The sequence below is a fragment of the Leuciscus leuciscus genome (assembly GCF_965113295.1).
Source record: "Leuciscus leuciscus genome assembly, chromosome: 15".
Classification (NCBI taxonomy): domain Eukaryota; kingdom Metazoa; phylum Chordata; class Actinopteri; order Cypriniformes; family Leuciscidae; genus Leuciscus; species Leuciscus leuciscus.
The window spans coordinates 21,677,345-21,700,241 of record NC_138739.1 but is presented as its reverse complement, the minus strand read 5'-3'; the positions used below and the strand labels follow the sequence as shown (position 1 = coordinate 21,700,241).

At 37.4% G+C, this 22,897-nt stretch overlaps 1 long non-coding RNA gene across 1 annotated transcript; it reads left to right on the top strand.

Annotated features, from left to right (window-relative positions):
- The first annotated feature begins 6,895 nt into the window (after positions 1-6,895).
- Positions 6,896-20,761, top strand: LOC309475695. The gene is made up of 2 exons (XR_014197781.1): positions 6,896-7,010; positions 17,680-20,761. It is a non-coding gene; the product is annotated as an uncharacterized lncRNA (long non-coding RNA).
- The last annotated feature ends 2,136 nt before the right edge of the window (positions 20,762-22,897 follow it).

Below are 22,897 nucleotides of genomic sequence, written 5' to 3'. Positions count from 1 at the left end.
CAAAGCCCAACCTTCCTTGCCAAACAATAAAACTGAGTAATCAAATCTATCTCTTCTATATAAATCTGCCCAAACCAGCCACAACAAGTGACAGGACAATAAAACAAGTTATTACAGTGAACAGAGTTCCTCTTCAAGACCGAGATCAACATGAGTTTCATCCAAATCAACAATATCTAAGAAGTTCTTGTATAAATGTTTACTTCATAATATAATACCAAATCATGTTTTATTATGATTTTTGTATTTTGTTCAATTTATATTTAAACATTTTATAATAGTGAACGGGAGTGGATTCTTATGCTCCATCGCCTTCCCTTTGCCTTCTTATTATATCCTTTTACTCCATGTTTAATCAGCATTTATTCATCAGTATTATCTTTTATGCAGTGATTCAATAGACTGCGATGTTTGTAGAATGTGCTTCGCCGAGCTGTAAAATTGTTACGTGAATTGCTTGTTAACTGCAGATTACTGGTTACTACAGTGCACATAAAACCACGGTGGCGAGCAGGACGAGGCCGAGGGCCGTGAGAGAGCGGCGCGAGGCCGGTGGCGGGATCACTGATGAGCGTCACCTGTGAGGCGCACCGGTCTCGTATCTCTCACGGAGGAGCGGAAGCTTAAAAGGAGGAGCGACAACAGTGAAGGATGAGAGAGGCCAGGCCTGGATTTTATTTGATGTTTTGTTTTTGTCTTTACTTTCGTTTTTGTATTTGTATATTTTTTTTTTATTAAAATCATTGATTGTTCGCCGGTTCCCGCCTCCTCCTTGCCATAACATCTAACCTTGTTACAATCACATTTAAGATTAGATTTGGATCTTCATTTAAGACAGCTTTATTGGGTATACATAGCACTGATACAAGTTACTAAAAATGTAATTGTAATTTAATTGTAGAAATTTGGAAGCCATAGAAAGAATACATTTATTACAAGCTTTATATTTTGTTTACTTTTGTTAATTTAAAAAGTGTTGTCATTATTAGGCATACACAGCAGTCATATATCATTAAAATTCAGGTCTAATTTATTTGTTGAAACCTGGAAACCACAGAGATCACACATCATTATTTTATAAATTTTGTTATTAAATACTATGTATATAATTAAATTATTAATTTTTATCAGCATAGTGCATGGCAGTCACAGTCATTCAAGTTTTATTATAATTGGTCAAACTTGAAACCCAACATCAATATTGTTTATTTTCTTTAGACAATACAATATCACTCAATATTACACAAAGCCGCCTATTAAATACTATTACACATTTTCTGGTGGTAATTCTGTGGAGTACTACCTGTTGTGATATTCTCTACTCTGCCTTCTCTTAAAAATAGCGTTTTATCAAGGTAAAATCAACATATAGTTCCCAACGAAAGTTTTGCCTCTCCTTCATTGATATCCATAAAAATAAAAAAAGAAGCTTTTTTTGGCTAAAGGTTGCTGGCTTGCCTTCCAAGGGCTCTGGTATGGCTGTGTTCTCGTTGCATTTACAATTTTGACCAGCAGGTGTCGCTAGTGTACAGAAGATTTATCCTCTGCTTTTCAGGGAAGGTGATTTATCCTCTGTGTAGTCAGAGAAGTTTCTTCCTCTGTTCAACCAGAGAAGATTAGCATCATGTGCTAATATATTGTTATCCTTTGTTTCTGGCAGGGAAGATTAGCGTAAAGTGCTTGTAATTTGTGTTGTCCTTTGCTCTGGCAAGGAAGGTTAACAATAGTTGATCTGTGTTAACAAGTGTACCCTCTTTTGATCAGATAAGTTTTAGTGTTTTTGATTGTGTGGTAAAAAAGAAACTCACAAAATGTTAAGAAAAAATGCTAGACTGATCCCCACAACAGAAAAATTTCCTTTGCTATCCTTTGTGGTCAGATAGCGAATTCAAATCACAGTTAGGAGTACAAATGAACCTAATAGTCACTGAGAAAGTTAGTCAAGAACTAACACAGAAATATGAGATTCATCCAGACAAGACTTGGTCGGTAGATGAGTGTAAAAAGGTACTAGGAGCAAGTATTCGCAAGAACAATGTGAAAGGCATTATCTGCTGCCACAGAGAATCTGGTTTAGCACTAGCTACACAACAGTCTCAGCATAACTCAGAGCTAGAGAAACAGAACAAAGAGCTGCATGCTAAAGTATCCTCTTTGACTAAGAAATTAAACCGCAACAAAGTTGCAGAAAAAAATGATGTGGAAGAAGTTAGTCAGACTGACAACACTTATCATGACTTTGAAACAGATGTAGCCATCCAATCAGTAACTGATGAGCCTGTAGATTCAGTAAAGGTATGTGGCGCTAGGAGAAGATCTCAGGGAATTGAGGGAACTGAAAGTGTTCCTCCCAACTCTTCTGTTGTCCAAATACAAACTGTTGCCAAAGCGCTAGGACCTAAAGATATAGAGAGACTATCCCAGAGTGTACCCTCAGCATGCACACATTTTTCTGAATTTAGAAGAGCATTGATCAGCAAAATGCGTCTCTATGACATGTCATTGGCAGAAGTCACACAACTGATGTCACAAATTCGAACTGAATCTGAATTCAACAGTTTTGAGTCTGCTGTTACTTCTGAACTACAACATGCCAGTAAAGGTGATTTGAGAGAGGAAGTTTTAAGAGTGTTAAAGAACATTGTTGGACCAAAAGTGGACTGGTCAAAGATCACGAGTTGTGTACAGACGAAGGATGCAACTGTTAGTGAGTACACTGAAAGATTTTGTCAGTCAGCTGCAGCATACAGTGGGATAGCTGACACTTCAGAGAAAGTGCTAAATGATAATGGTCCCCTTGTTCGCACATGGTTTGATGGTCTTTTGTCAGAACATAGAAAGGCATTGCCTTAGACTTCACATGGTCCACTAGAACCCTGCAAAACAACTTGGAGAGGTTAGCTACTTGGGAAAGAGACTCTGATGTCAAGGCAAGAGTAAAAATTGCAGCAGCATCCTTTAAGGTCAACACAGAGAATCAACAGAAACGCAATTATCCTAAGAGAGAGAGGGCAGTTGTTATTACTGTGGTAAGCATGGACATTGGAGAAAAGAGTGTAGGAAAAACAAAAAGAACTTAAGAGAAGTTAACAGTGTTACTCAGCTTCTACTCAGTCTGCTTGTTACTCTGAAGCAGCCCCTCCCCTCATCATTAAACTCATGGGCAGCTTGTTGAGGTGTTAACCATTTTGGCTGGGAGTGCTTAATTTCCCCTGTGACTTACTTTTTTTTTCTTTTTAATAGAACCAAAGGAAAGTGACTGTCTCAGCCTTCCTTTTGGGGACACTGTTAAGTACACTGACAGCCTTAAATGTTATGCTACAGCACAAGCCATTCACTTATCCATCCTCTATGGGTTAAGATGTCTGCTATGACTGATGCACAAAACATTCAGCCAGTAAAAAAAGAAAACCTGTAGTATATATATATTGTATTTATCTATCTATATATCTATATCTATATATGAATGAATATATATATATATATATATATATATATATATATATATATATATATATATATATATATATATATTGTCTAATTTATCATTGTAGCCTTATTTAGGTTGATTTTCTGTATACTGTGTATTTATTTTTGGACTAATAGTGGTTAATAAAGTCCAATAATGGTATGAGAGAGTGTCAGTGGTAACATCATTGTGTTCTTGTCGGTCAGTGTTAGAGGATCTGTGTAACAACTGAGGCTTAGCCTGACAGTTAGCCTGCCCTGGACCAGGCTTGTTTCCCAGCATAAGTTGCCAGGGTAACTGAGTTTGAACTATTTTAAAGGAGCTGTATGTAATAAATGTATTTCAATGAAACATAAAATGGCCCTGATATGACACTAGACATTAAGAAATCATGTTCATTTCAAATACTTACATCACTGACAACAGTAGTCCGGCCAGAATATTGCCATTTAAAAGTGAAGTTGCAGCCCTCAACTGATGTTGATGTTGTCATGTTGTGTTTTGGCCTGATGCTCCACCCTCCACCTATCTACCAATCACGAAGTCAGTAGTGTTTCAGCATCGGGGTTGCCAGCTCTGCTCTAGTTACCACAGCTACATGTCAGCCTACGTTCCTGCTGGATCCTGCATCCTATCTGGCAACCTCAAGTCAGGGGGGAGGGGATACACCGCTCTACAGTAATTTGAAAGTGATTGCAGTACCAGTTTTGGCCACAATCTTACATACGGCTCCTTTAAGTTTGCTTTATGAAACAGAATTCACCGACAATAAGTCTGACTAACCAAAATAAGCCTGGCTTGAATTCTAATCTTGCTTTATGGAACAACCCTCTGCACTAGAGTTTCAGCTGCTTTTGATTGATTTTAATAGTTGAGAACAGCTGCATTTAGCAGTAAATATGAAGTGAAGCTCTTGGGGTTTGAACATGGTCACTGGAGACAGAGCTGCTCTATTCTGACAGGACCAGAATCACTAAACCTGCCAATGGAAATGAGATTTTCACCTTAAACTCAGTTTCATTATTGGTTCAGCGCTCTGAACTGGAACAGTTTCACTTCTTCTTATGAGAAATTAGTTATCAGTTCATTATCAGCTTGAAATTAAGTAGCTACTTGAAAAACTGCTCAAAAATATCTTTGTTACAGTGTACGGTGGGGACATGTTTGGTTCACTTGTGTGACACCTAATTCGTTACTCAGTTACTAAAGTAGCTCAATATTAATAATTTTGACCAGGATTGTTAGGTTCGGCCAAGGAGATGGAGTGTAAAAAAATGGAATGATTCACAGAAACGGGATGATTAAAGAAAATAAGCCGGCTTACTGACAAAACACAATAAACAATAAAATCAATCAACATGCAGTTGTCAAAAGAGAGAATACCACTTCCTTTAAGATAAATGACCGCTAAAGTTGGTTATACTCTCAAGTTTTTCAGTCCTGTTGTTGTGTGTGGTAGGCTACCTATGTATTTTAAGTCTTCTTTCCCTTTCATTGAGGAAGTTTGTACAATTCTTCAAATTCATTATAAAATTGATAATGTTATTTTTCTAATACTGCTTAATATTGTTTAATTTATTATTTGTGCTTTATATGAAAAAAAGAGTGATTTTAATTTGGCATATCGGCGTAATGACGTCATTGCACGCCTTAGATAGGTGCGCGCCTGTGTGTGCTTCTTCATTCGTATAAGCAACGAGGGGCGAAATGTTTTATTTGTAGAAAATAAAATGCAAAAAGCAGTGAATGAGGTGGAAAATTGGGCGTATAGTTGGGGTTTTCAGTTTTCTGTGGCAAAAACACAAGTAATATGTTTTTCAAAAAAGAAAAATAATCCAAGCTTGAATGTCAAAATATATGGTCATCAGCTGGACCGAGATTTTCGGATATGTGGATGGACTCTAAATGAATTTTTTTTTTAAATACATATTCAGAAAATGATAGAAAAATGCAAAAAAGGAATAAATGTATTAAGGTGCTTGTCAGGAGCTGAGTGGGGGGCAAACCTTCAGTCATTAAAATGTATTTATTGTGCTGTGGTTAGGTCAAACATAGATTATGTTAGTATAGTGAACAAAACATTACTTAAAAAGATAGAGGTAATACAAAATCAAGCTTTGCGCATCTGCTGTGGTGCATTTAGATCTTCTCTGGTGGCTTCATTACAAGTTGAAATGGGAGAATTGCCTCTAGAACAGTGTAGGTTTCAGTTGCGATTAAGGTACTGGTCTGGTGTAAAGGGACATATGGAAAACCATCCAGTTAGAATACTTCTGAAAGATTGTTGGGAATATGAATACAAAGAAATAACAAGCTTTGGTTGGGTAGTAAGGAAGGAGGCTAACAGTTTGGAGTTGAAAGGCCATGAAATTGCTCCTTCTGTTGTTATTCCAGAAATTTCCCCTTGGTTATTCCCTATGCCGCTAATAGACTTACAAATTCATGAAAGAATAAAAAAAACGGAGATTAATATGCCAACTGAATTAGTAGTTCAACAATATATGCAAGAGTATTATTCTGTGTTACAGGTATTTACAGATGGGTCTAAGGAACCAGAGTCTGGAAGAACAGCAGCAGCAGTATATATTCCTACTTTTAAAATAAAAATTGCAAAAAGATTATCAGATCATGTGTCAGTGTTTACTACTGAATTATTATCATACTCGCTCTACAGTGGATCGAAGAAGTTCAACCAGAAAGAACTGTGATATGTAGTGACTCAATGGTTGCTCACACCAGTCTACTAAGTGGTAGGCCTACATCTGAAGCTAGACAAGACTTAGCATTTGAGGTTTTACAAAGTTTAGAGGTAAATTTCCTCTGGGTGCCTCCACATGTGGGTGTGGATGGAAATGAGGAAGTAGACTTGCTAGCTAAGAAAGCATTAAATCATCCACAAATAGAAATTAAGTTAGCTCAAAGCTGAATTCAAGAGAGTGATAGCGTTTGAAGTAAGTAAGAAATGGAAAAAGTTATGGAATAATGGGTCTAAAGGAAGACATCTTTTTCAGATTCAGGAGTATGTTGGAAATGAGAGAAAAAGACTTGGAAATGGGAAGAAAGATGACATTATTTCAAGACTAAGAATTGGACATACAGCATTAAACCATAGTCTTTATAAAATAGGTAAGCATGAATCGGGAAAGTGTGACAAATGTGGAGAATTCGTGTGAGAACAGTGATATTCTTTTTGAGTGTCCTGCGTATGAAAGGGAGAGATTTCAGTTAATACAAGAATTAGGATGGTTGGGGGTTGATAACATTTCTTTCAAGAGTTCATGAAATATTATTTAAATACCTGAAAAATACAGCAACAATACATAGGATCTAGGAAGGAATGTGTTTTTTCTCTCTCTCTCTCTTCCAAATCCCTATGCATACTCCACACTCCAGATCGGTAGGTGGCGGTAATGCACCTTTTTCGTTGGTTTGCCAAACCGCCATAAAACACCAGAAGAAGAAGAAGAAGAAGAAATACAGCAACGGGAAGCCGTCACATCAGCATTCTATCCAAACTATATCATAGGCTACTTCTTTTCAGGTAACTGAAACAAAATGCACATTGCACACTTTGAGTATGAACACTGGTATACGTAATACTAATGGGCTGTATGTGTTGAAGGCAGTTCTTTTCACTTTATTAATAGTTTGTCATGAGTTCAGTGCGGCTGAGTAACGTTACATAGTGAGCATGGGTCCTCGTGGTTAGGGGTCTTTGTAATAGATGGTCAAAATAGCGATGCAATTCGAATCAATAAGAGTTGATGTTGTTTCAGAGTTACGAATTATCTTCAACTTACATATTCGGTAATTTAACCCCCCTGTGATGTCTGTTAACTGTGACGCTATACAACATAGTCCAAAACAAATCAATAATTAGTAATTTCTAAAAATTGACTCTGTCTTTATTCACCTTTTTTCTCATGTTTTCTCAATAGAATGAATAAAAGTATAGAATATAATAGCATATTTCTAATAGGGGCACATTGTAACACAGTGTGACAACATGCCCCACCTGCACAACTGGGATTTAAACCCGGTGTTACGGATCAACTGGGGATCATGTTAACTGGGGGAATGCCAGGGGGGCAGGGTTTTATATATTATTTTGAAGTAGCCCCGGGTGCCGCCATTGGCTAGCGGACCCCCACCTGCTGTTAGCATCCCATTGACTCCCATTCATTTTGGCGTCACTTTGACAGTGAATAACTTTACAACTGAGGCGTTTAAAGACTCCATTTGTCCATTATTTATTGCTAAAGAAACACGAAAATGTATAAAAGGCTCCATTACCTTGTAGCTTACGTTATGGCCCTGTAGAAGCAATTTTTGTAAAAATAGGCTAACGATTGCGTCATAACCACCCGACTCTCTGTCGCACAGTAGAGAATTACCGTATGGACAGGAGGAGAAGCTCGCGCGCAATCGGGGGGACGTGGAGGCAAAGTGACAAAATAATTAATCAGAATACATAGCAAAAGTTTCTCCTGCTCCTAGCTCATGGACACCTCCTACTCACACTCTCCGTCTCTGCAAGTTTCGGAAGGGAATGATTCAGATTTCTTTGGCACAGCTACTAGAAGACAGACAGGTTGCTCACGTCACATCTACGTCGTCAAGCTCAGTTTGAGTCTGCGCAGTACGCTCGACCATCAGGAAGTAAGAGTTTCTAATTGACTTCACTTTATCTCCGTTGAATCCAATGGGGTCGCTGTGTCCATTTCTTTTACTGTCTATGGGGAACGCGCATGCACGCAGATAGTTTTACCTGGATTTCCAGCAGATGTTAGACGGCTACAGATTCGTCGCAGCCATTTTTCACGGATCCATGATTAAAAACGTATTTTTCACCAGTTGTATACACACTGGTATGCATAATAAAGCGATTTGTTTTTGAAGTGTATATTCCTGCGTATTTGACGCAATTTCAAAGAAGTTTAACATGCTTTAGTGTCAAGCTCAGAAACCACTCCTATGTTAACATGGGGCATTCGGTCTCATTGGATGAACAGGACTTGTCAGCGCACTTCAGAAGACGTGTAAGAATCTTCTTCTCAACTTTAGTGTATCATATTTTCTGTAGTGTGTTGTCATGAGTTCTAATCACAAATAACAACAGATGTAGATTAAATTAAAGTAGCTAGGCTACCTAAAAGAAACATAAATTGCAAAGTCATTTCATTTTTTTCAACAAGTTGCATTTATTGATCAGCATATAGCCTAATTTTATAATGGATCTATTATTTTTTATATAAACACTTATCAGCTTATTTTACTCTGCTGATTATATTAAGATCTCTTTTCTGTACAACCAGCTCTGACACCTCTGTATCCTTTTCCCTGGACATAAAGCAGCTATGCTTATTGGGTCATGAAGTTAACTATCTCATGAACTTGTAACATTTTCAACAGATTTATAAAATAAAATAAAATAATTTTGACTCTTCTTCTTTCAGAACAATTCTATATAGCAAATATAGTAATATTAAATTGCACATTGTGTCGCTCCTGTAGCTCAAACAGTAGAACGTTGGCGCTTGCAACACCAAGGTCATGGGTTTGATTCCCATGGAAAGTAAGAACTAATAAGAATGTAAATGTGTACCTTGAAATGTGGTCAGAGTGTAGTGTGGTCAGATCTTCCACTGTTGGCAAATACAGCTGTCCTGCATGCATGCACATTTGCCTATTTTTTTTCTTCCTTTTTGTTATTGTTACTTTCATACCTGTTAGCTAATAAATATGTTTGTTGAACATTCCCCTGAGTAAATGCTGTGGGTAATTCATTGGAACCATAAGCTATGGCTTCTCAATTTCCAACACTCTTTAGGAACATTTATGGAGTGCACTGTATGCTTTATGCTTTAACTCATTCCTCAGTAACATTAAAATAAATACATTTTGGACATCCCTTTTACCACAGCAGTATTGCTGCTCAATTTAAATTAAGCCACAAATTGCCATCATAACAATAATCTGCAAATACACATACACTGCAAAGACACAATGTCAAAAGCATAATTTATTTAATCTACTTACAGTTGTCATCAGATATTCAATTTCATTGAAACGAATGTAACAAAATAATGTGAGCGTGGTCTGTGTGTCGTGAAATTAAAACACATAAAAACTTCCCTTAAATGCGTCTGAAACATTCAGCGGAGCAGCGACATTAGTGTCCTAATATGATACAAACATTTACCAATAACGTGGAAAGCTTTTAAATCTGCTCAGTGAAAGATTCGCTGTGACGAATCTGTCACCGTTCAACATCTGCTGGAAATCCAGGTAAAACTATCTGCGTGCACGCGCGCGTCCCCAGTTGATCCGTAACACCGGCTGTGTTCTGCTAGTTAGCGAAGCATTAAATAACTATCTCAACTGTTAAATAACATATTGGAGATTAAAATAATATCAGATTTGTCTAATTTTAAATACAAAAAAATAGAGATGAAAAATTAACTCCAGTAAGAAATTCAAGTAAGAATGTCTATGGATATCTTCCAATGTTAAAACAAGCACTCTTGATAATTTGTGAATGGATCACCTTGCAATTAAATTTTGATGTGGGATGTAGTTTTTTTTATTCTGTTTTAAAAACATTTTCTTAAAGGAGTCCTCATACGCATGTCAGTAATGTCACAAGTGTTAGTCTATGTGGTGATGCCGTTATGAATTTAAGCAAGGCAAATTAATTTAGTTCCTAATATTAATTTAATAACAATACTAGCTTTATAATAAAAATAATAATAATTTAATGGGAAAACGAGCCAATTATTGCATTGATATCGTCAAAGGCATCTGCCATCAGTGATATCTCTGACTATCGTCGATACACGATACTATCGTCTATCGGCACAACCCAATGATGAATGCATTCATAAATTATGACAGAATTTTTTTTGGGGGGGTGAACTAACTAGGGGTGGGAATCTCTAGGCACCTCACGATTCGATTCGATTACGATTCAGAGGGTAACGATTATCAATGTATCTTTTTTTGTGTGTGTGTGTGACTGTGACTACTTGATACTTTTAAAGCAAAGTATTTATGATGACACATAAAGAATTTACTTCCAATACTTCCTATATACATGTTATTAATAAAACAAATGGAAGTGATTTGGCAAGTCAACTGTAAGGTTACATTTGCCAGCATTTGTCCCAACATTGCAAAGAACCAACAGGAAAATAAATGTGTGCCTGTACTAGCAGCATATAGTAAATTAATACAAACTTCAGCTTATTCAGAATCTCTAGCATTTAATGATAGACTTCTAACCAACCTCCTCTTGTTATTTCCAATGAGCAATATAATCCTTCAGACAAAAAAAACATTTTGCTGTAGCAAAATCACAAACAGTTTTCGTTCAAAAATATAGAATTATGTACCAGCAGCTCTCATACAAACACAATGGTTGTGGACTTGCACATATTCGGAATAATTAGTAACATACACAAAGCCGCTCTTATACACAACTAAATAATAAAGAGTTATGACTTGAAATGTTTGCTGTATACCACAATCAAAAACAGCTTGTACAAAAAAAGTGAATGAACATCAGCAGAGAGCACAGTCAAAATGTAACTTTGTGACTGGCATTGCACTGATACATACTGTGACTGTGGAGGGCAGTATTACGTACGTATAACAGATCGGTTTACAGCATATTGATGTGAAAACTAAACAATACAGAAAGCAGCTCACATACAAAAAATACTAAATAGGTCACAATGAAATTGCCAATTTTCCATATGTTAGCTTTTAACGAAGAGGGTGCTCGGCCATCATGCGTCTCTGTTATGTGCACGCCACAGATTGTCCGAGCTGTTAGGGGTTAACAGTTTAGGACCCAAGGACCAGATGTTTGAAAGAAGACCCGGAGTCAGAATTATAAAAAATTGAAGAAAAGTTTTACTGAAGATAGTTTGCAGTTTCATCAGCAGAAGTCAGCTTACAGACTCTCACAGGAGTTTGTAGGCCGCCCTACAGTTACAAAGATCACAGCAGTTATACCATTTCCAAGGTCTAAGCTACGTTATTGCTTACAGTTTGAATGATTCTGATTGGCTAAGAAATAGATAAACATAGTAATTTTCCACACATATACAGATAGACTGAAGCATATCTCCATAGATTATGCAGCTGACACTCAGACCCTGAAGTCAGGCACGTCTTGACCTTCCAGGTCTCAGATTTGGGTTGCTGGGTGCCAGCATGTCTCAAACAACAACTCAGTCAATCTCCAACAATGCCAGCGGTTCCTTAATCTGTAAGCAAGAAGCTTAACTCTCTTAACTATATGCGTTCTTTCTCAAGGAGAGCTACATTTTAGTCTAAGTAAGGCTTTAACAAAGAAATGGCCCCTTAAATTATTGGTTTCATTCACCCCTATTTGTTTGAACACGTTGAAGACAAACACAAAACCAGTCCCTATTTAATTTCTGGAAGCCGGGATAAATAGGCAAGCACTGTTACTGCATTCAAATATAAACTACAGACATTAAAGAACACATGTAAAGAACATTTCAGTAATCACACTGGTAACTTCTATAACAAAGTAAAATCTCCAGAGAAGTCATTCAACTCATTTGATATTTAGAAGGAAAAATATTGATTAATACCTTGATTATAATCACTCATTACATATACATTGAAGCAGCAGTGGATTCCAATCCACCCCCTTCAGCGCACTGCACGTCCACTTTAGAGTTCCGCCTTTTCCGTTCCGTCAATATTACGTTATTAGAATTTATTTTAATTTTTTAGAAAATCGTCTTTTTGACATTTGTGAATCGATTCAGAATCGTACACATCTGCATTGCGATGCATCTAAGAATCGATTTTTTTCCCCCACCCCTTAACACTGGACTAACATGTAATTTTTTTGCAAGAAAAGGAGTTGGTCAACGTGCTTTGGCAGAAGGCAACCACGTCAATTTTAAGTTTGCGACAGGGCAAGTTAAGTATCATCTGTTTTTCTTTGTAAACTTTGTTAGCGTTAGTGCTCCTTTGAAAGAATGCCACTATGCGCTTTACTCTACCTAGCAACCAAGAGATGGCCAGAAGTTTCAGCGCAGTTTGCGATGCCAGATTTATTGTGTGAGCAAAGCAGCCAATATGGAGCAGCTCCATCCATCGTCTCCATGGCACGCATCATATTGGTAGCGTTGTTGGTCACAATGATCGGGTCTTTCTTTGTAAGCCCACACTCTTCCTTCCAACGCATCTGAAAGCAATGCACATATATTTGCCCCTGTGTGACTAGCCTGCATAGCTCTGGTCTGCAACACATTTGAAATGAGAACCGAGTCGTCTAAATAGTGGCAGGTAATTGTGACATAGACTTGATGTCTTGACGTCCAACCATCGCAAGTGAGGGCCACTCTGTCCGCTGACTGTAGGGACAGGATAATGTTTCGCTTCACTTCATTGTACAGTCTTGGGATTATCTCTTCGCTTATCCATTTGCGACTAGGAATAAAATAACAAGGCTCCAGCACATTCAACATATAACGAAATCCGAGGAATTTTGCTTGTGAATGCATTTGAAATCTTCGGGTGTGTGTGGGGGTGGGGGTGTTGGATCCTGCACATCTGGGTGAGGTCTCATGAAATGGTTCCGCAGATTTGTAGTATTATTACAGCATTTCACCTCAGCATTACAAATCACACATATAGGTTTGTTCTTGTCCACACTATCGTCATTGTCTTGCTTGCGAAATTTAAAATGCTTCCATACATCTGACTTTTTATGTGAAGGTGGCATTAAAGGGATAGTTCACTTTGAAATAAAAAGTGATTATCGTTGTTATCTCTTGAACACAGCCGCGTCCAAATGATCTGAGGGCGCGGGCGGGTATAGATATATCCACTAGATGTCGCTTTGGCTACGGTTTCGTTCCAATGAACTGCAGTAGCCAAGGCGACGTCTAGTGTATATATCTATACCCGCCCGCGCCCTCAGATCATTTGGACGCGGCTGTGTTCAAGAGATAACGATATAAATACTGTTAGTTTTCTCACACAAACCGCTCGTTTCGTGTCTTGGGCCATCAATGTGTACTTACGATGGGGAATTGTTTAATTTGGACGATGTGGAATTGTTTTAATTTGGACTCTGTGCTTGCTCTTTGAGGTGGTGACCATAGACCTGCATTATATGACTGACAGACAAGAACGGTTTGACCTAAAAATATCAAAATTGAAACTACTGCGGAAAAAAAGACACCTACATCTTGGATGCCCTTGAGGTAAGCTAAAACATACCAAAATTTTATTTCAAAGTGAACTATCCCTTTAATGTCGACAACGCACCTGAAACAGCGCACTTTTGCCTAGCCCTATTACCTGTACAGCATTCTAGAAAGCTCATTCAGAAAGTAAATTTGGAAACTTCACAAAATATGAAGTGCCAAACTGGGTAAGTGTACCTTTTAAGCCCACCAAAATCTAAGTCTAGGTTTTTTTCATAGATATTGACAAGATTTATCTCTCACTTGAAAATGTATTAATTAGTTGATGTAGCCTACATTTTAGATTATAAAGATTATGAAGATAATGAAGATAATTTAGGAATAAAGTCAGAAGTCTGGCATGGGCTTAATTGATACTTTGAATTGGTTCCAAATAAGCCCACATCAGCATTGATTCACAAAATATATTTTTTTTATTTTTATTTTATAGAAGTAAAACATCAATATATTTATTCAGTGACAGAAAAGTAAAAAAAAAAAATCCTTTTGCTAATATTTGATTAGAGCCCTGGGTGGGATGGTAGGTGTTAGTGGCCGGTGGTCTCTGGAGACTTAAGTCGGCTTGACTGGAGTTGTAGCTGGAGTCATGCTGGAAGTTTGACCAGGAGTATCTCTGGAGCCAAGCCGAGTTGGGCTCCGTACTCTGGGCTTAGGGGGGCCTCCTAGTAAGCCCCTGTTGAGGCAAAAACAAATAACTAACAAAACAGCATCAGGCATAAGAGACATCAAGATCAAATTGTCCTTAAAAGATATTTATTTCTTGCAAGAAATGTTCCCAGTCCATCCACAGACCAGCTGCAGGCGGAGTGAGACCCAGAGCAGAGGTTGGCCAGCATTTTTATAGTGTTATCTCTTTCAAAAGCTATCTCTTACAGCCCCCACTAAACAAAAGACACAGAGGAACCCCTGTGGCTCCCCTAACCCCCTAATCTTCTCACCTCTGGGACACACACCCACACCCTGCAGCTGTATCAACATCACAAAAGAAACTCAAAATACAGCCAAAGAACGCATGGCATTCGTTTGTTAAATCATTGAAAATAAAATACAAAGAAAAGATGAATTTTTTCCACAACACCCCCTACACCGGGAGTCTGGAGCCTTAAGACGGCCTGGCTCCCGAGTTATGCCTGGTCAAAGCTGGAAGTTTGACCGGGAGTATCTCGGGAGCTAAGCCGAGTTGGGACTCCAGACTCTGGGGTTTCGGGGGTTCTCCTAGTGGGGCCACCACACCGGGAGTCTGGAGCCTTAAGTTGGTTTGGCTCCCGAGTTATGCCTGGTCAAAGTTCCACAGGAAGTGACCATATCTCGGGAAGAAAGCCAGGTTAGGGCTCAATACTCCTGGCATAGGCAACCCACTGGGTGACCCCTCCATGGCTGAGTTATGCCTGGTCAAAGCTGGACAGGAAGTGGCGGTATCTCGGAGCCGGATGGTCCCAGGGGCTCAGGACTGAGGGGAATGTAGGGTCGCCTTACCTCGGCTTGGCTCCTGAATTATGCCCCTTTATACATAAGGGGCTTTAGGACAAAATGGACTCCATCTCATTTAAGGCGAGACACTAGGTGAATAGGGTAACATTTTTAACTAGCAGATATCACCATGAAACTTTCCCAGTTGATTACCTACATTAAGATGAGAAAAAAATGTATTACAAGTTTTCTGTAATTTAATGTTTAAATATGCAAATTAGGCAATATCTAATTAAATATGCGCTAATTTGTATATATTTAAAAAAACGAAATCTGAGTATTGGATAAAGCCACATTAAAAATATTTTTTCATTGTGTTCACATATTAGATGGGAAAAAAATTACAGAGGGATTTATGGATATTACTTTTGTTATCCTGTAAATCAGAATATACTGTCAATAGCCTTAAAAAAATGATTTTCGCCATGTTTTTTGGAATAAAATGTTATATAAATCAGGCTAGGAATAATATATTTACAAATCTCTTTGTAAATGTCTTCATAATATAACTAGGTACAATACTGGACAGTTTGGTGTATATAGGTGCTACTGAAGTGGAGATTTCGGACTTGGAGTATGAGAGAAAGGTCATTTTGAGAAAACGGGCTTTAAAGATTTATCATTAGCCAATGAGATTGCGCATTCTGCCCTTTTACTTTCGCGATTGGTTGCCGATAAAAAGGAAATTACCATATTTGGATCTGACAGCATTGTACAGTGAAGAGAGAGTTTTCCAGCGGTGCCTGTGATGACAGAGAGCAGACAGAGATCGCGGATCGGCGGGATGATTTACAACGACAACTTTTGTTGAATTTACGCGAAATCTACAGACGCAAACAGACAAAGTGTAGTAAAATAAAGACCTAAATGTGTATTTCTGACTTTTTTTCACCACAGTCTGAAAGAAGACAGGTTATTGAAGACAAATATCCAAAAATCAAAAAATTTACCAGTAAAAAAACAAACAATGTTTTTGCCTGCCGTGTCTCACCTTAAATGAATGTGTAATTTGTAGGCCTATCTACATATAGTTGTAAATTTAAGGTAGTAAGTAAGGTAAAATCACACAAAGAAATGTTATCATTAACCACTTTCAGAAAATGGATCAAAGTTTGCAATTAGAGGGATTCCTCATTGAAACACATAAGATGAGTGACAAATGTGATCAGACGTGAATTGTATCCCTTCCCAAAAAAAATAAAAAAAATAAAAATAAAAAAAACGCATAAGGTGGGCTTAAATGGTTCCACAGTGAGTAATGGTGAAAAAAGAAAATGTTAAAGTTAATGGAAATGTATCTCTGTCCTCAGTCATTCTCCATTCAGCATTCAAACAGTGCGTCCCGTTCGGTTACAACAGTAACACGAGGAAACTCACTCCGAGATCAATGTTACCATTCTTATATTTTATTTGTAGAAAAAGGACATAAAAGGGGAAGAGTGCGGGGCACAACCTAACGCGGGGCTAGTTGTAACACACTTGTTTAAATGCGTCCACACATGCCAGCATGATGAAACTTAGTGTATTTACCAAGCGGCAACATTCTAATCTGAAAAATGAAGCCTACCCGGAAGTGCGAAAAACTGCAATACATTGAAAATCCGCTAGAGGGAGGTCCCAAAAGGGAGCAAATGTCCATAGACCCCATGTTAAAATGTCCGTTTTCACAGCATAAATTCATGTTTTTACAGGTTGGTCCCATGGACTTTTATTGTATTTTTCGATAGGTTCCGAGTGCCTGACAACTGTGAGGGGGGTGAATTTTTTTCTAACTCGTTAGTTTAGATCGTATTTAGATATAAAATGTATGCCAAATAAGGGCGTGGTTAACTTTGATTGACAGCTGATAATGAGCATAGAAGATAGAAGAGATGTGCGCTGTGTTATAATGCGCTGCTAATGACAATGTCATATAATTTAATGTGTATATCATTTAATGTGTATACTTAAAAAAAGTGCATAGAGCTGCTAATTATATTTGTTGTTTGTTGATTTCCAAATATAAAACTTGTTGAAATGTTTTCAGTGTGCGTATCTGTTCTTTTAGAACATTTTCATCTCATTTTAACAAAACCGTGATAATATTGATAATCGTGATAATTTTGGTCACTTATTTGGTCATAATCGTGATATGAAATTTTCATTACAGAAACATTACATCCCTATAGTGTTAATCAATCCAGTGTGTTTTCCAGCCTATGACGTGAGACGCTGATAGTCTCCAGGATCACTGTGACCCTACAAGCGATTTGGAGATGGATGTCAGATTAAGAAAAAATCTTAAATAGACTATCTGAAAAAAATATAAAATATTGATTATGGAATTTATTGGCCGATCTCTAACATAAATGCATCAAAATAATAATTTTATAGCAGTTATATTCTTTCTGATGTTACATCATGTTTCACCTTTGTGTCTTTCCTTTTACATTTCTCTATTTTTTTGTTTTACTGAAAATGAACCTTTCCTTACTTTCATTTTAGACCTGATGGAAGACAATGAGGAGAGTGAAGAACTGAGTGAAGCGGAGGAGAAACATCATCATGTCAAAACTGGTGAAAAGTCTTTGAGTCGCTCACAGGCTGAAAGTAATTTATTGAAAAGAAGAGCCAAAAAATCTTTCACCTGCCCTCAGTGTGGAAAGAGTTACACATTAAAAGGAAGCCTTAGGGATCACATGAAAATCCACACTGGAGAGAATCTGCACACATGTGATCAGTGTGGGAAGAGTTTCACATTAAAAGGAAGCCTTAATAATCACATGAAAATCCACACTGGAGAGAAGCCACACACATGTGATCAGTGTGGGATTAGTTTCACATTAAAAGGAAGCCTTAATGAACACATGACAATCCACACTGGAGAGAGGCCTCACACATGTGATCAGTGTGGGATTAGTTTCAGAATGAAAGGATCACTTAAGGAACACATGACAATCCACACTGGAGAGAGGCCGCACACATGTGATCAGTGTGGGATGAGTTTCAGAAAAGCATACACTTTTAAAAGACACATGCGTTGTCACTCCAGAGAAAGACCGTTTAACTGTGATCAATGCAGTAAAACATTTTTTAGGTCAGATACGCTGAAGGACCACATGAAAGTTCACACACAGGAGAAGCCTTACACGTGCTCTTTGTGTGGATATAAATTTAGTCAGATGTGTTCTTTAAATTTACACAAGAAAAGACACAATGGTGTGAAGAATCACATGTGCTTTGATTGTGGGAAGACTTTTGTTAGAGATGCTGAACTGAAGCTGCACCAAATAACTCACACTGGAGAAAAACCTTACAAGTGTTCACACTGTGACAAGAGATTCAGAACTTCACAATATCTGAAAACACATGAGAAGATCCACACTGGAGAAACAACTTACAAGTGTTCACACTGTGACAAGAGATTCACAACTTCACAATATCTGAAAATACATGAGAGGATCCACACCGGAGAGAAACCGTATCACTGCCCTCCGTGTGGGAAGAGTTTCACTTATTCATCTTCTCTACTCAATCATACAAAAAACAAATGTTTGAAATCATGAAATCATGTCTGAATTCATCACGATGGACGATGATATCGAGAGCCACCATCGTGATGCCACGCCCCCCACTCTGTCAGACCAGCCCAGTCTCACGGCAGTTTAATCTATTATTTAATCTATTGATTCGTGTACACCAGTGGTTGGGAACCTTTGGCTCGCGAGCCATACCTGCCTCTTTGGCAAAAATCATGTGGCTCGCAAGGTCTCACCCTTTACCAACAAACGCTAAAAAAATTAAGATACATCAACAGAGATCGGCTCTCTGCAGAAAAAGCAGCCAATTACAATTCCCTTGTTGTAGAACCTACCGAAGTTAATGAAAAGTTTATGATAATGATTAAATTCAAGTTGTACCAGAAAAAGTGCGTGTTCAGTGCTGTTCACGAGTGTCACGAGTCACCACAGCAATCAACTAACCGCTTACTTTTCTGTGTTAAGTTGTAACCTACAGCTCCTGCACTGGGATTCAAGCAGCGGCAGCTTGTTTAAGGTAATGGAGAAAATCATTTAGAACAGAAGCGAAAATGTAAAAGTAGGTTATATAAACTTGAATATATCATTTTATTGAAACAGGTGCTTTGCTGTGCAAAGAGACATTTTGAAACATTTCAACCGCTGGCCGCTGGTAGCCTACTTTCACTTTTGCCACAGAGACCCTTTATGTCCTATAAATGTGTCGTATTTTTGATAATCCGCGCAGATTTCAGTTGACGATTCAGTTTAAAGTTATTAATAACAAAACATGAATGAAAGAGAACGAAAAGAGCAGGATGTGCTTTATACTGAAAAGAAATATTAAAAGCGCGATAAGTCGCGAAAGAGAACGGAATTACACTGACAGGATTTGTCTTCGGTTGCGCGCCTAAATGGCCAAATAAACCGAAATATTTCGAAATGCCAAGTACAGTATTCCCGTAAACACAGTAGATGTAAGTACTATGTGCATTCTCTCTCTCTCTCTCTCTCTCTCTCTCTCCCTTTTCGTGATGGTCAGCACGTTTCAGTAGCATTAAGAGATCTCACGATATCATCGTCCATCGCAATGTTTTACTGTAAACATCGTCAACTGCCAATTTAGGGGACATCCCCCAACCCTCTTTGCCAAACAATAAAACTAAGCAATCAATATCTCTTCTATATAAATCTGCCCAAACCAGCCACAACAGGACAATGAAACATTAACTGATATGCTCACACAAAAATCGCTGCAAAAGATGCTTTCCAACAGGTTTTATCGTAGTTTTTGTCCAACTCCATTGACTTGTATTGGATGTGCTGTGAGGTACGGTATTACTCCACCGCCGGAAACGGAAATGGGGTTGTTTGTATTCTTTCTGTAGTCTTATGCATAACTCAACGGAAGAATGTACGGGTGTGAGGCGTTTGGAAAAATAGGTCCACAGTTTTACAACGAATAGTAAAACACCTGTTGGAAAGCATCTTTTGCAGCGATTTTTGTGTGAGCATATCAGTGAACACCCCTGACCACTCGGTGAGTTTCACGTCTTTGTAAACAAAAGTTCAATGCGTTTTAGGAAGGATTGTTCCAGTGCACCTATGCAACCATTGTGGAGGTGGCGGGGTGCTACACAGAAACTGAAAATTCTCGGGCCAGCAGCATGTGTCCAAATTTCAATCTTAACCGTTCTATTTCATCAGAAACGAACATACCGAACTCGTCCTTTAAACTCTCCCCAAAAGTTCAAAGATTGAAGACGAAGTTGTATTAAATGCTATGGTAGGATAGAACTGTTTAAACATTCAGCTGTTGATGTTTTAATACATTAAAGTTGTCATGGTATTTTTTAAAGTTCACTATTTCAGAGTGCTGTTTTGAATGTTTAATGTATGCTTGATTTTTTAATTTTTTTTTAAATACATTTGTATGTTTAAAACGAGGGTTACAGTATAATTCTGAAGTTTTACTGAATGCACCTGTGTCAAGAGATGACTGTGAATGTCCATTTTTGTATGAAGAAAATTTTTTGATGACTGAAAAATAAATAAACTGTTTAATTGTATTTTAATTGTGTGATTTTTGAAAAATATAGAGAAAATGTTAATTTATTTATGTTCATGATTATTTATAAAAAAGAAATGAGCAATGTTTACATAATTTTAGGGAGTATTATAATTTCATAAAACTAAGTAAATGAAAACAAAAAACTTAAATAAAATCTACTTATTTACTTCATTAAATGGTAAGATTTACTTCATAATTTCATAAAAGCTTCCTAATTATAAATCAATAAATAAACTTTACTTAATTACTTTAAATAAATATAGCTTCTAAATGAAATGTACAGTGTGTGCAGAATTAGGCACGTTGATTTTCTGATAATATTTTATTCCCAGGCACATTTTGTCAATTACAAACCATTTTAATCTTAATAACTACTATTAATTTTGTATTTAATCATTTATAAGTGATATATAATTGTTCATAAAGGCTGGAAATGAAAAATGCCTTATATTCAGGTGTGCAGAATTATTAGGCACGTTTTCTTTTACAGATAAAATAAGCCAAAAAAGAGATTTAACAAAAACTGAAAAGTCAAAAATTATTAAATGCCCATGAGAAAGATACAATACTAATGTAATACTAGAGATTGCAGTTAAGGTATGAACATTGGACAGTGAAATGCTCATTGGGTCAGCAGGGTCAGACAAAAACAGGTGGAGAAGAAAAGACACGTTAACTGCAAAAGAATGAAGAATTAAGTGTGAAACCATCAGGAAGCCTTTAGTCTTCAGCACCACCATTTTCCAGAACTCCAACCTACCTGGAGTCTCCGGAAGAGCAAGGTGTCAGGGTCTCAGAGACTTAGGTTAGGTAAAGAATACTAAAAAATGACCCCCTCTTAATAAGAATCACAAGCTGAAGTGTAGTAAAATACATGAAGACTGTTTTTTATAGGCTTTATAGACAGACAGATTGAGAGTGACTCTTGAAGGACCAGCACCACATCCTCTTCTACCACTATTTGAAGAAATCATCTTCCAGAATACATTTTAATAAGTTTTGGGAATTTATTTTTAGTCCATCTCTGCAAAACGGACATCAGGGTAGGAGATGGACTAAAAATAAACTCCCAAAACTTATTTAAACGTATTCTAAAACGTATTAAAACTAATTTTGTAATCAAAGACTATATATATATATATATATATATATATATATCAAACCATCAAACATAGATTATGGTAGTGTAGTATACAGTTCTGCGACCAAAACATTTCTTAAAAAGATAGAGGTAATACAAAATCAAGCTTTGCACATCTGCTGTGGTGCATTTAGATCTTCTCCGGTGGCTTCATACAAGTTGAAATGGGAGAATTGCCTCTAGAACAGCGTAGGTTTCAGTTGTGATTAAGGTACTGGTCTGGTGTAAAGGGACATATGGAAAACCATCCAGTTAGAATACTTCTGAAAGATTGTTGGGAATATGAATACAAAGAAATAACAAGCTTTGGTTGGGTAGTAAGGAAGGAGGCTAACAGTTTGGAGTTGAAAGACCATGAAATTGCTCCTTCTGTTGTTATTCCAGAAATTTCCCCTTAGTTATTCCCTATGCCGCTAATAGACTTACAAATTCATGAAAGAATAAAAAAAAACGGAGATGAATATGCCAACTGAATTAGTAGTTCAACAATGCAAGAGTATTATTCTGTGTTACAGGTATTTACAGATGGGTCTAAGGAACCAGAGTCTGGAAGAACAGCAGCAGCAGTATATATTCCTACTTTTAAAATAAAAATTGCAAAAAGATTATCAGATCATGTGTCAGTTTTTACTACTGAATTATTATCATACTCGCTCTACAGTGGATCGAAGAAGTTCAACCAGAAAGAACTGTGATATGTAGTGACTCAATGGTTGCTCTCACCAGTCTACTAAGTGGTAGGCCTACATCTGAAGCTAGACAAGACTTAGCATTTGAGGATTTACAAAGTTTGTTTAGAATAAGACAGTTAAGGATAGAGGTAAATTTCCTCTGGGTGCCTCCACATGTGGGTGTGGATGGAAATGAGGAAGTAGACTTGCTAGCTAAGAAAGCATTAAATCATCCACAAATAGAAATTAAGTTAGCTCAAAGCTGAATTCAAGAGAGTGATAGCGTTTGAAGTAAGTTATGGAATAATGGGTCTAAAGGAAC